Source organism: Engystomops pustulosus, chromosome 1, assembly GCF_040894005.1.
Source record: "Engystomops pustulosus chromosome 1, aEngPut4.maternal, whole genome shotgun sequence".
NCBI lineage: Eukaryota > Metazoa > Chordata > Amphibia > Anura > Leptodactylidae > Engystomops > Engystomops pustulosus.
In genome coordinates this window covers 159,348,063-159,361,149 of record NC_092411.1, presented here as the reverse complement: position 1 = coordinate 159,361,149, position 13,087 = coordinate 159,348,063, and positions in this window count along the sequence as shown.

Below are 13,087 nucleotides of genomic sequence, written 5' to 3'. Positions count from 1 at the left end.
CTCTGGGCTAGCACAGTAGAGGCAGAAATTCTCCTATCGTCACCAGGAGCACTTTTGGGGTGTCAGATGAGCTTTGTCCACCTGCATGGCCTCCTCTGCAGAAGGGCTGCATGAGAGCTCGGAGGCAAGAGTGTGTAATTGAACTACGTAGACTACAACTGACAAGTCCCCTTGGTGCGCCCTAGAAGTCGGGGACAAGCGCGCACAGCAGAGGGGAGTGAGCAAGGAGCCGGGACGAGTGAGATGCGCTGGTGGAGCGCTGGCGGGGCAGAGCAGCACGGGTGAGCCCGCAACCCGCGATGTGGGTCGCGGGACCACCCGTGACAGGAAGTTCTTATCGCAAAGACCAAAGGGCAACAAGTTTCATGTGAGAATCAGTGGGCGGCATGGACTGAATTCCTATCTGTCCACCCATTATGATTAATTTATACGGGCTAACTAAAATCTAGTAGCAACATTTGCTAACTCATTAGAATAAACGGAGGAACTTATATGGGCACTGCTATTTGTTTTCCATTATTTGTTACTTTTTTCTTTGCTATGACATGTATTGCTTGATATATAACTATGCCTTTTGAAACTCTGATATTATATGCTATCATTTGTATCTATTGTAATACATGCACTGTTGTATCTTTTACAATAACGAGCCAGGAGCCACAGCAGATTTAAAGGGCCAGCGCGCCATTAATTGGTGCTGGCCATATTGCCCAATTCTACATAAGCCTGCCTCTTCCTGCAAGCCTTGCCAGATCTTTGTGTCTCATAGCCTAAGAGAAATCTTCCAAGCAAGTATTCCTGCGTTCCTGTGTATTCCTGCGTTCTTGTGTGTTCCTGCGTTCCCGTGTATTCTTGTGTGTTCCCGCTCCCGAGTCCTGTGTTACCCGAGTTCCTCCGTGTTGCTGTGTTCCGTGTGCCTGTGTTCCCGTTCCCACCTGCCTGGACCTCCCGTTGCTGACCCCGGACTTGGACTTGACGTTGCATCTCTGCCGCCTGCCCTGACCCTGTGTCTGGACCTGACTACGAGATTGTCATCCGCTAAGGTACCTCGACCTCGGCTGCCACCGCGGGCTGGTCGCACCTGTGGAACGCCCTGGTGGTATCCTGCCGCAGCAAGTCCAACCCTCTTTGCGGCGGGCTCTTGTGAAAACCAGGTGCCACTTGGGCTCCGGTCCCAGGTGTCGGCTACTTCCATCTCCCGCGGTGGTCCAGAGGATCCACTGATCCTGACAGTAAGATCCGGCCATGGATCCCGCCGAGGTTCCGCCTCCCAGTCAGCCAGACCTCGCTACCATAGTGATCCACCAGTCCCGGCAGATTGCCGCACAGCGGAAACAACTAGAGCAAGTCACCGCCATGCTGCAACAGCTGCTAGCTACCCAGCATCTGCAACAGTCTCCTGAGGCGGCCGCTGCGACTCCTGCTACCCCAGCTTATCTTCCTGCTGCTGAACCCAGTCTACGTCTCTCTTTACCCGGAAACGCCAGCACCTAGGCTTCTCGGGAGAAGCTTCCCTAGGTGTGATTAAAGCTTCTCCACACTTGACTCTCCCAGTGCTCCTCAGCGTTGGCACTGGCACCCAGATTCAAGTTTCCACCTTCCTGGATTCAGGCTCTACAGCGAACTTTGTGGATGCTGCCCTGGTCTCCCAGCATCACTTCCCGGTGGTTCGTCTCGAGAAGCCATTGTCCATTGCCTCGGTCAGTGGCCAGATTCTCTCCGTGCCCATCCGGTTTCACACGGAACCCCTGCTCCTGCAAGTTGGTGCATTACATAGAGAAAGACTTTCCTTTTTTGTGCTGCCCCAGTGCACTTCCACTCTCCTGCGCTTCCCGCTCCGTACCAGGACTTCGCAGATGTGTTCTCCAAGAAACAAGCTGAGACCCTTCCTCCACATCATCCCTACAATTGCCCCATCGACCTGCTGCCTGGATCTTCTCCTCCTCGGGGTCGGGTGTACCCGCTCTTGGTACCTGAAACAGCCGCCATGTCTGAGTATGTCAAGGAAAATCTGCAAAGAGGCTTCATTCGCAAATCCTCCTCTCCGGCAGGCGCAGGCTTCTTTTTTGTCACCAAGAAAGATGGCTCTCTCCGCCCCTGTATTGACTATCGCGGTCTTAACAAAGTCACCGTTAAGAATCGCTATCCTCTGCCGCTGATCACGGAGCTGTTTGATCGTCTACGGGGTGCGATAGTCTTTACCAAGTTGGATCTTCATGGGGCCTACAATCTTATCCGCATCAGGAAGGGCGACGAGTGGAAGACTGCCTTTAACACCCGTGATGGGCATTTTGAATATTTAGTTATACCTTTCGGACTCTGTAATGCGCCAGCCATTTTCCAAGAGTTTGTCAACGAGGGACTTATTGTAGAGCTGTGTTGTGGTTTACATGGATGACATCCTCGTGTATTCTGCTGACCTCGACTCCCACCATTCCCATGTACGGAAAGTGCTCAGCCGCCTCAGGGCCAACCATCTTTACGTCAAACTGGAGTGTAGCCTTCCATTCCTCGGCTACATTATTTCCGATAAAGGCTTGCAGATGAATCCTGACAAGTTATCTGCGGTTCTTCAGTGGCCACACCCAGTGGAACTGTGGGCTATTCAAAGATTCCTGGGCTTTGCAAATTATTATAGACAATTCATTCCTCACTTCTCGACTCTGGTAGCTCCTATGGTGGCGCTAACGAAGAAAGGTGTCAATTCTCGTGTCTGGCCCCCAGCGGCTGAGGAAGCCTTCACGAGACTAAAGTCTGCTTTTTCTTCTGCATCTGTCCTTACCAGTCCTGATACCGAGAAGCAATTCTTTGTGGAGGTTGATGCCTCCTCCGTAGGAGCTGGAGCGGTCCTTACTCAGAAGGGGCCTAGGGGCCGAACTCTATCCTGCTGCTTCTTCTCCAAAACTTTCTCCCCCACAAAGAAGAATTATTCTATTGGAGATCGTGAGCTTCTGGCCATCAAGATTGCCTTGGAGAGCGTCATCTGTTGGAGGGAGCCAGATTTCCAGTCAGCATTTACACAGACCACAAGAACCTCCAGTACCTACAGTCGGCTCAGTGGTTGAACCCGCGTCAAGCCCGGTGGTCTCTCTTCCTTTCCCGTTTTGACTTCCAAATCCATTTTCATCCTGCCGAGAAAAACATCAAGGCTGACGCCTTGTCCCGTGCTTCAGATGTTATGGGGGAGGACTATGCCCCTAGACACATCGTTCCTCCTGAGAGACTTGTGCTGCCAGCGCCGGTGGACCTCCGGCAATTACTTGCCAGCAAGACTTATGTGCGACCTGGACTTCGAAAGAGGATCCTGACCTGGGGACATTCTTCTCGTGTGGCTGGGGTGCAGCGCTCTGTGGCCCTAATTTCCCGATTCTATTGGTGACCTGATTTGGTCAAGGACGTTCAGAATTTTGTGCCGTCCTGTACCTCTTGTGCTCGTAATAAGCCCTCACGACAAAAACCAGCTGGTCTTCTGTTGCCGTTACCCGTGCCTACCTGCCCGTGGTCCCACATGGCTATGGACTTTATTTCAGATCTGCCACCATCATCTGGCAATACCGTTATCTGGGTGGTAACCGACCGTTTTTCGAAAATGTCTCATTTTGTTCCTCTGCCAGGTCTGCCGTCTGCTCCACACCTTGCCAGCCAGTACTTCACCCACATCTTTCGCCTACATGGACTTCCGTTGCACATCGTTTCGGACTGAGGGGTCCAGTTTGTCTCCCGCTTCTGGCGAGCCCTGTGTAATCAACTTCAGATAAAACTGGACTTCTCTTCTGAGTACCATCCTCAGTGTAATGGACAGGTTGAAAGCGTTAACCAGACTTTGGGCTGTTACCTGCGTCACTTTGTCTCTGCCCGTCAGGACAACTGGTCCACTTTACTACCTTGGGCAGAGTTCTCATATAACTCCCTGGATTTGGAGTCTGCTGGTGCCTCACCTTTCTTTGTTCTATATGGAAGACATCCACGTCCACCCCTACATCTCTCCGTGTCTGTTGATGTTCCTGCTGTGGAAGAGTTGGTAGCAGACCTTAAAGCTATTTGGGAACAGACTCGTCAGTCCCTGCTTCGGGCGTCTGCCAATAAAAAACGCAGGTCTCCTCCCATCTTCTCTCCAGGGGATAAAGTGTGGCTGTCTTCAAAATATTTTCAGTTGAAGATTCCCAGCTACAAGCTTGGCCCTCGCTATCTGGGTCCATTTGAGGTGCTGAAGCGCATTAACCCTGTGGCCTATAATCTGCGCCTTCCTCCCACCATGCGCATCCCGAACTCCTTTCATGTCTCCCTGCTCAAGCCTGTCATCCTGAATCGCTTCGCAAGTTTCTCCTCCTACATCAGTGGCGGACTCCCCCAACACCTATGAGGTAAAAGAGATCTTGGACATGAAGACGGTGAGGGGGAGGCGGTTCTTCTTGGTTGACTGGAGGGGGTTCGGGCCAGAAGAAAAGTCGTGGAAGCCAGAGGACAATATATTGGATAATAATCTTCTGCAGAGATTCCTCCAGCCTAGGAGGAGGGGGAGGCCGAAGGGGGGGCACTGTCACGGGTGGTCCCGCGACCCACATCGCAGGTTGCGGGCTCACCCGTGCTGCTCTGACGCCGCCAGCATGCCGCCAGCGCATCTCACCCGTCCCGGCTCGCTCCCCTCCGCTGTACGCGCGCCCCGACTGCTAGGGCACGCTCGCGGCATCTTCTCCAGATTTAAAGGGCCACCGCGCTGGCCTTATTGCCCAATTCTACATAAGCCTGCCTCTTCCTCAAGCCTTGCCTGATCTTTGTGCCTTGTAGCCTAAGAGAAAGCTTCCATGCAAGTATTCCTGCGTTCCTGTGTATTCTTGCGTTCCTGTGTATTCCCGCTCCTGATTCCTGTGTTGCCGTGTTACCCGAGCTCCTCCGTGTTGCTGTGTTCCGTGTTCCCGTTCCCACCTGCCTGGACCTCCCGTTGCTGACCCCGGACTTGATGTTGCATCTCTGCCGCCTGCCCTGACCCGGTGCCGGGACCTGACTACGAGATTGTCATCCGCTAAGGAACCTTGACCTCGGCTGCCACCGCGGGCTGGTCGCACCTGTGGAAAAACCTGGTGGTATCCTGCCGCAGCAAGTCCAACCCGCTTTGCGGCGGGCTCTGGTGAAAACCAGGTGCCACTTGGGCTCTGGTCCCAGGTGTCGGCTACTTCTATCTCCCGTGGGGTCCATATTTCATTCAACCACGCAACAATTATCTCTCATTCCATAAATACATTGATTATTTTTATGTTTTACTGTTTTCAACGCATTCACTATGTAATAAAAAAAGATATGCAACTGGAAAATTTCATTCAATGAGATTGAATATGTGGTATTTAGTGTTCCCTATATTGAATAAGCATTGTATATAATTGCTCAAAAATATTTGATGTATTTATTATTTTAATATGTATTGTGTCGCCTGTGGATGAAATGATTATATGAATTGTCTTTACTAAAATGAAATATATTAATATACTGTATAATATAAAAATTGTCTGTGTAGATACTTGTAGGAATGGGCTATTTTAGTTCCCTCTGGTGGTCCTTGCTGGGTAATACAACATACGTTCACTGTATGTGAATGGGTGTGGGTAGAGATGTGCAGACTTGATGTTCAGCTTCGGGGTTCAGCCACGCAACCTGGACATATTACCAGATTGGCGACTGTGCAACCCTCTGGCCAATCATAGCCATGGATAGATGCTAGAGGCATCAATTTGTTGAGCCCCAATTCAGCAATATGTCCTGGTCACGTGTCCGAACATGAATGTCCGGTCTGCTTGACAGAAAATGGCATGCTAATGTATCTCAGGCAAACTGGGCAATTATGGTGAGGTTTTTTTTATAGTGTAGCAGAGTTTTTTTTAAAAAATTTCTATTGAGTAATATTAAAGAGAACCCGTCATGCAAAATAACCCCCCTAAACTAAATATATTTTCATAAACTGCCATTAGAGAGCATTGCCTCTATCCCTTCATTGTCCCTCTACATGCCTGTAAACCTAAGCAATGAGGTCCTAAAGCTGTATGCAAATGACCTGTGAAATGTCCAATGAAGCATTAGCATATTCAAGCTGTCCACTCTATTCATGAGTGGGAGGTTCAGCCACACCCCCAGTGCTTGAGTGACAGCCTGTATAATGATGTGAGGCTGTATAATGATGTGCTTCCTGGTGCTGGTGGCCACGCCCCCTGCAGCCTGTGTGTGCATGTGTGTGTGTTTAGGAGAGATACAGCAGCTCCAGGCAGCCATGTGCAACATCCCCCACCGGGGTCTAGCCCTTGAGGTGAGGCCTGGAGACAGCCGGGGCCCGCGGTACCGGAGTGGCTGGCGGTTGCGGCCTAAGCACGCTATTGTCACGGTGCTTGGTACGGGGGAACCGGAGGGCTGTCCTACAGCCTGGCAGGTCTCCAGCAGGGTGGTGTTGGCAAGAAAAGATGAGGGAGAGGCTGCTATAGCGGATCTCCCTGGGGCAACCCCTTAATGTCCCGAGTGTGAGCCTCTGGGTGATGGACAGGGTGCCGGTGATGAAGGCAGCCGTATTAGCAGGGACCAGACGGAGACAGAAGTTGAAGAAAACAACTTACAGTTCTTTATTTGAACCGGCAGGAACCGCAGCAACGTGCCTTTAACAGGTAAATGGAGTGCTGAGATGTGAATTGGAGGGAGCCTCAGGAGATAGTTCACCAGCCTGGATGTAGAGGGCAGGCTGGGAGGCAGCTGTGTCCTGGTAGGAAGCTTCAGCTTGTCCTGTAGGGCTTCAGGTATCACCTTTAAAGGTAAGATGATACCCCTTTTCCTCACTACACTAACTCTAGTCTAATACTCCACTCTTCAGAGGCAGGGGCTAAGCTCTTCCTGCTCTGGTATGGGCTAGACAGAGATCCTTCACTCACTCACTGATCTCTAGGATTTCACACTAGAATCATCTCTCTAATTCCCCACTAGAATAATCATCCAGAACATTCCTGGCCAGAGGTTTTATTACCTCCCTTTGGTCAGGTGGTGGCTGCTCCTCCAATCACATCTCAGCTTACAGAGCACAGGATGTAACACATATCATTGGACAATAGCATCTTGCATCATACAAAATACTTAACCTCTGCCTTGCCAGGCAGGATTCACCACTGCAATATCCCCTATGTCCTATAAGGACCATGTAGTTTGATGTGATTACATGCAGGTGGGACGTATTCGCAAACACTCCCTCGCCATTGCATCGGCGAGGGTGTTGCATACCCCAGGGGCAATTGAAAGAGCCGCCCTCGGCTCGACTACAGATGGTTTTGGGCACAGAGGGGGCTAAGGGCACTTCTGGGAAGTGCAGGCTATGTGAGGTGTAGGGACAAACCGCCCATGGTCCTGGAGACAGGCACCTGGGTTGGTGTCGGACTAAGACAAAAACATATAGCTGTATGACAGTTGGTCGCTGACGCCATTAAACCGAACTGTACAGTAGGAAAGGTGTGGTGTCATGTCCTGTAATCCACTCCTTGCACCAAGGCCTGTATATTTGTTGTATCAACACTTCTTCCCTGGCGGCAATTATATAGTGTGTATATCTGCATTGCGTTAGCATATGCGACACAAGTACCTCCTGACTGGCATCCTTACCCATGTATGGGTGGCATCCAGGTGCTATCTTTGTAACACCCCCGGTCCCCTAAAGACCCGCAGTTTACGGACTACCCCCATGTGCAAACCTCGGTTTGAGGGATCAGGTAGCGGTCAGTGTTTTACAAAAAGACGGTCCGACACAGCCACACTACAACCTGAAAAGCCTATGAAAGGGTTAATGCAGACTACTGGCATATCTTCTGACAGTGTGCAAACAGGTAAATTCACATTGGCTTAGGAGCCCAATGGGTACACATCTTGAACGTTACAAACGTTACAGAAGTAGATAGGCTACTCAGGGTAGCACGGTAGTAAATGTCTCTTTTCCCTCAAAGAAAAGGCATAAAAAGTGCAAGCAGAATGTCCGTACCTAAAAAGGAAGGCATTAAGTGCAAAATGATAATAAATTAAGTAGCCACTTTTCCTTGAGGTTGGCAAAAGTCTCTCAGAAGGTCTCTAGTAACAAAGTCCATCTTCTGGGTACAGCCCTTGAGGTGGGGAAAAGTGCACTAAAGAAACAAAGGGTCTCCTCTTTGTGTAGAGGGACACAGTCCTTTGGGTAGGAATCTCTGCTGTGGCAGAGGAAAGGGTGCTATCATAGCACAGGGCAATAATCAGGTTCAAGGTATGTCTCTTGACTGAGATAAATAAGGGTTAGAGTCTCAGGAAAGTCTCTGGCTCTTTAGGGAAAATGGGGATAAATACACATATATACACATGGTACAGTACCTGAAGTGGGCTACAGCCCTTCAGGGGTTACTCTGCATCTTCTTCGGTGGTAAGTACTTCGGTGGCAGAAAAACGTACCTGCCTCCTCCTTCTGTGTGACACCAGCTGATACTCCTGCAGGTACGCAGGAGCTTTACCTTTTGTCTCCCTTTGAGACCTTCGCAGTTCCGGCTGGGAGAAGATAACAATCTCCTCATCGTCCTCCTCTGATTCAGGCGCTGGAGTCGGAGTCTCAGCTGGCTCTGATGTTTCAGGGGTTGCAGACAGTGAAGCCGGATCATCCTCCACAGGCAGCAGTATTGGAGACTGCGGTGGGGATGATGGTCTCTCCGAGGTACCTCTTACTGGAGTGGAAACAAAACAGAATTGAGGCACAGTCACAAGTTCCAAGAAACTGGGGGTAGGCGAACACAAGGAGGTCTGTAAGTTGGGGGTCGAGGTGAGAGGTGTGGGCATAGGGGCAAAAGGACGAAGACACCTCTTCAGCCGGTTCCTATGTACCCGGAGTGGTGGACGGTCTCCTCTTGAAATCTCGTAGACTTCAGGGGAGAGACTGTCCCTAACTAGGTATGGCTCACGCTCCCAACGCCCATCTAGCTTACTGGTAGGATGGTTGTTGCGCAGCCACACTCGATCTCCTGGGGCAAAAGGCTCAGCACAGGCATTACGATCAAAGTCCCTTTTTTGTTTCTCCCGGGCCTCTTCTAACCGCAGATCCACAATTTCTCTGGCATCCGCCAGGCGCCTCTGGTGTTCGTGAACCCAGTCAGTCTGGGGGAGTAAAGACTGGGAATCAGGGGACTCCATGTCCCAGGTCATATCAGCAGGGAGATGGCCATGTCTCCCGAACATCAGATAATATGGGGTGTACCCTGTGGAGCAATGAGTGGTATTGTTGTACAAGTACACTAATTCGGGCAACAGTTTTGGCCAGTCAGCCCTTTTTGCAGGGGTCAGAGTCCAGCATATTGATTAGAGTCTGATTCATCTTTTCACAAAGCCCGTTGCCTTGGGGATGATAGGCTGTGGTCCTCAGCTTCTTGCAGCCATATAGAGTGCACAGCTCCTGGAAGACTTGGGACTCAAATGCTGTTCCTTGGTCTGTAAGGATCTGGTCCGGACAGCCATAGGGGAGGATGAAGCTCTTCCACAGGGCCGCTGCGGTAGTCCTTGCAGACAGATCCCTGACAGGTACTGCAACCACAAATTTGGTATAGTGGTCGATGATCGTAAGAGCATAACTGTGCCCGGGTCTACTGGGCTCCAACTTCACGTGGTCCAATGCCAGGATCTCCAAGGGCCGTTGGCTCACAATGGGACGTAGAGGGGCCCTTTGATTGTGTCGCTCTCCTCGAGCGATGGCGCAGGCTGGGCATTCTCGACACCAGGCTTCAATGTCGGACTTCATGTTGACCCAGAAGAATCGCCTTCGGAGGGTGGCTTCAGTCTTCTGAGCGCCAAAGTTTCCAGACTGGTCATGGTACATTTCCAGTACTATCTTGGCGTCCCTCCTGGGAATCACAATCTGGTATAGCCGGTCATAAGTGATAGGGTCCAGAGTTCTTCTCTTTAGCAGACCCTGGTGCATGCTCAGAGTCTTTCTCTGGCGCCACAATTGAGACAGTTCTCCATCAGCTCTTCTGCGCCGGATTCTTTCAGGCACTCGCCCACTAGAGAGATAGTCCATTACTTCTCCTATGGCACGGCTATCAGCCTGAAGACTCATCCAGAGGTCCTTTTCCGCAGGGGGCTCTGACTCTTCTTGACCCGGGGGCTCAGTCAACCGTTGTTTGAGCATCTGGAAGGCAGCTGTCTGTGTCTCTAACCTGTGTATTAGGAGGATGCAGCATGTCAGCAGATGACATACACACACACACTAGCCATGCTTTACTCTACATTACACACAGACATGAGCAGGGGGAGGAGAGGGGAGGGGGGACAGGGGTGACATCACTGCCTCTGACCATGTGACCAGACTCACTTACATGATAAAGAATAGATGATTTTACAATGATTAATGTATGAAATAACTAGATAAAGGCTGGGATGGGATCCTTGTGAGCTGTTCCAACAGGTAGAGGTGACAGGACAAGTGACACAGACCTGATGACAGGTGTCCTTTAATGTTTCTGAATATTTATTACTATGGTTTTATTTTATATGTTCCCTTTGAGGTCATAAAGGACCCCTAAGGAGCATTTGCAGAAATTTGTGTCGCATGAAGAATAGTGTAAAACGGACACAAATGTGGTGCACACTTATTAATAGATCCATGCACCGTGACTCTGGTAATTTTTTTATATTTGTTATCCATTATCTTCTTTCTTCCAAAAAAAAGTAAATTATGCTAATGAGCCTGAAGGGTTTTGGTGGGTGTCTCCAGAACCCGTCTGCACCGCTGTTACAATGAGCAGCGCAGGTCTCCCCTACCCCTGCAATTCTTGCTGCTGCTACATTAGATTGGCTCTGGTGGGTGTTTCAGGAAGGAGAAAAAAGGGGGCTGGGTGAGACATGTTCTGCTCATAGTAACAGCCTTTAAGTCTGCAGCACTGAGCGGATCTGGTAACACCCAGGCTTCAGGCGCATTAGCATAATTTTAAAAGTTAATTTTAGAAAGAAGGAGGCCATGGATAACTAATATAAGATGCTTACCATTGTCACACCCTGGGTCTATGAGTAATTGCGTCTGGTTTATCATGCTTGATTTTGACCATAGATCTTAAACGACAAAACACATGCTGCATCTTCCTAGTCGAAAGCAATTAGGTCTAAACATATAGGAGGAGATTTATCAGTGCTCACAAGCCAGTTTTCTGGTGTAAAAGCAACTTAAAGGGAACCTACTACCACAAATCTACCTATAAAGGTAGATCGGGTGGTAGGTGGATATAAGGGACGCAAGCATAGCTCATTTTAGAGCTAATCCTCACCTCCCCGCTAACTTTTGGTACACTTTATTGAGCTAATATGTAAATTTCGTTATGCGGCTACTGGGACGTGGAGTAGCCGGCACGAGGCTACACAGCGCGGCTACTCCACGCACCAGTAGCCACATTACTCCTCCTACCCTGTTGCGTGCGGCGCGCAGCTCCTCGTAGGCCGATGGTAGAGCAGGCCGCCGGTAGAGCAGTCCCAGCTTGTCGGACGAGGGCGTGTAGCTACGAGGAGCTGCGCGCCGCACGCAACAGGGTAGGAGGAGTAATGTGGCTACTGGGGCGTGGAGTAGCCGCGCTGTGTAGCCTCGTGCCGGCTACTCCACGCCCCAGTAGCCGCATAACGAAATTTACATATTAGCTCAATAAAGTGTACCAAAAGTTAGCGGCGACGTGAGGATTAGCTCTAAAAAGGGCTATCCTCACGTCCCTTACATCCACCTACCACCCGATCTACCTTTATAGGTAGATTTGTGGTGGTAGGTTCTCTTTAAATGAAGGGGGGCGGGATATTCCTGTCCCTTGCCTGTGCACTTTTTAAAAACCTGCAAACTTTCCTTCGCAGGTTTTTACTTGGCGTAGTTTCGTCTGGTGGCCGCATCGACCACCAGTGCATAGACTGTAAGCTCTCGTGATCAAGGCTCTCATTCCTTTTGTTTCATCTGGTTATTACTATGTTATGTCTTATTTTATTTACATATATAGACTATGATCTGTAAATTGCTATAGAATATGATGGCATTAAAGTATGTAAATGTTTATTATTATTATCTGCGATAGGGAGAAGCTCCTCCCTGTTTTTTAAAAAAACAGACCCTTGCTTTTGTACAGCCCTCTCCTTTGTTTTCACTGTTCTACTCACCAAATGGCTGATTGAGTGGAATATGATGGGATCCATCCATTATAATACCGCAAATAGCGCACAACATTATTCTGCAATGTTCTGTGCAGTGATTTTGAATTGACGTGTCTCTATATTAGCAGCCTTATTGGAAAAGATGTAGGATGCTGTTGTAATAAATAGGAAGGGGCAAGGAACATGGGTGCAAAATTTATAATAAATAATTGTTTCAGAGTATCCTCTTAACTCGATTCCCACCACCCACTGACGAACTACATCAGCGGACATGAGTCTTGAGTCTGCAGTGACAACGCTGCTCTTTCTGCAATCAAAGAAGCAGGGCTGGGTCTAGAGAGACCCTAGGGAGAAGGCAGAATCTGTTCATTACTCCTTTCTGCTCAAGTAGCACCTATCTGCAAGGGTTGATCAGAGCTGCCGGGTCCCAGTAACCCCTGATCAGATGGCTCTTATAGATGCCACAGTTACAGGTGAAAACTAAAAAGTGGGGAAAAAAATGTAACAATGAAAAACTGTGGAAATGCCCCCCATGGGTCTTTATGACTCCATGGAGGACATATAACTATTTTAAAATAAACATTAATATTTTTCAATACAATAAAAAAAAATCCCCCGCTACACTATAATAAACATTGCCAGTCAACCCATTTGCCTACTATACATATTATATATCATAATGACCATCACACATCTTTTTTTCTCCTTTTTTTAATCTAAAAATTATTTATTATTTTTAACCTTACGTGTCACGAAAAAAAACCCTAACCCAGCACAAACACTTTTAAGGTATTACATAGAAAGGAAGTTATGGCCCTTTGCTAAAAATTCCCTATTCATTAAAGGACATCTACCACCAAAATAAAAGACTGTATGCAAATAAGCCTGAAGGCCTCCAGCCTCCATAAACACCTATGAAGCCTGGAGCCCCTCAGGCTCATTA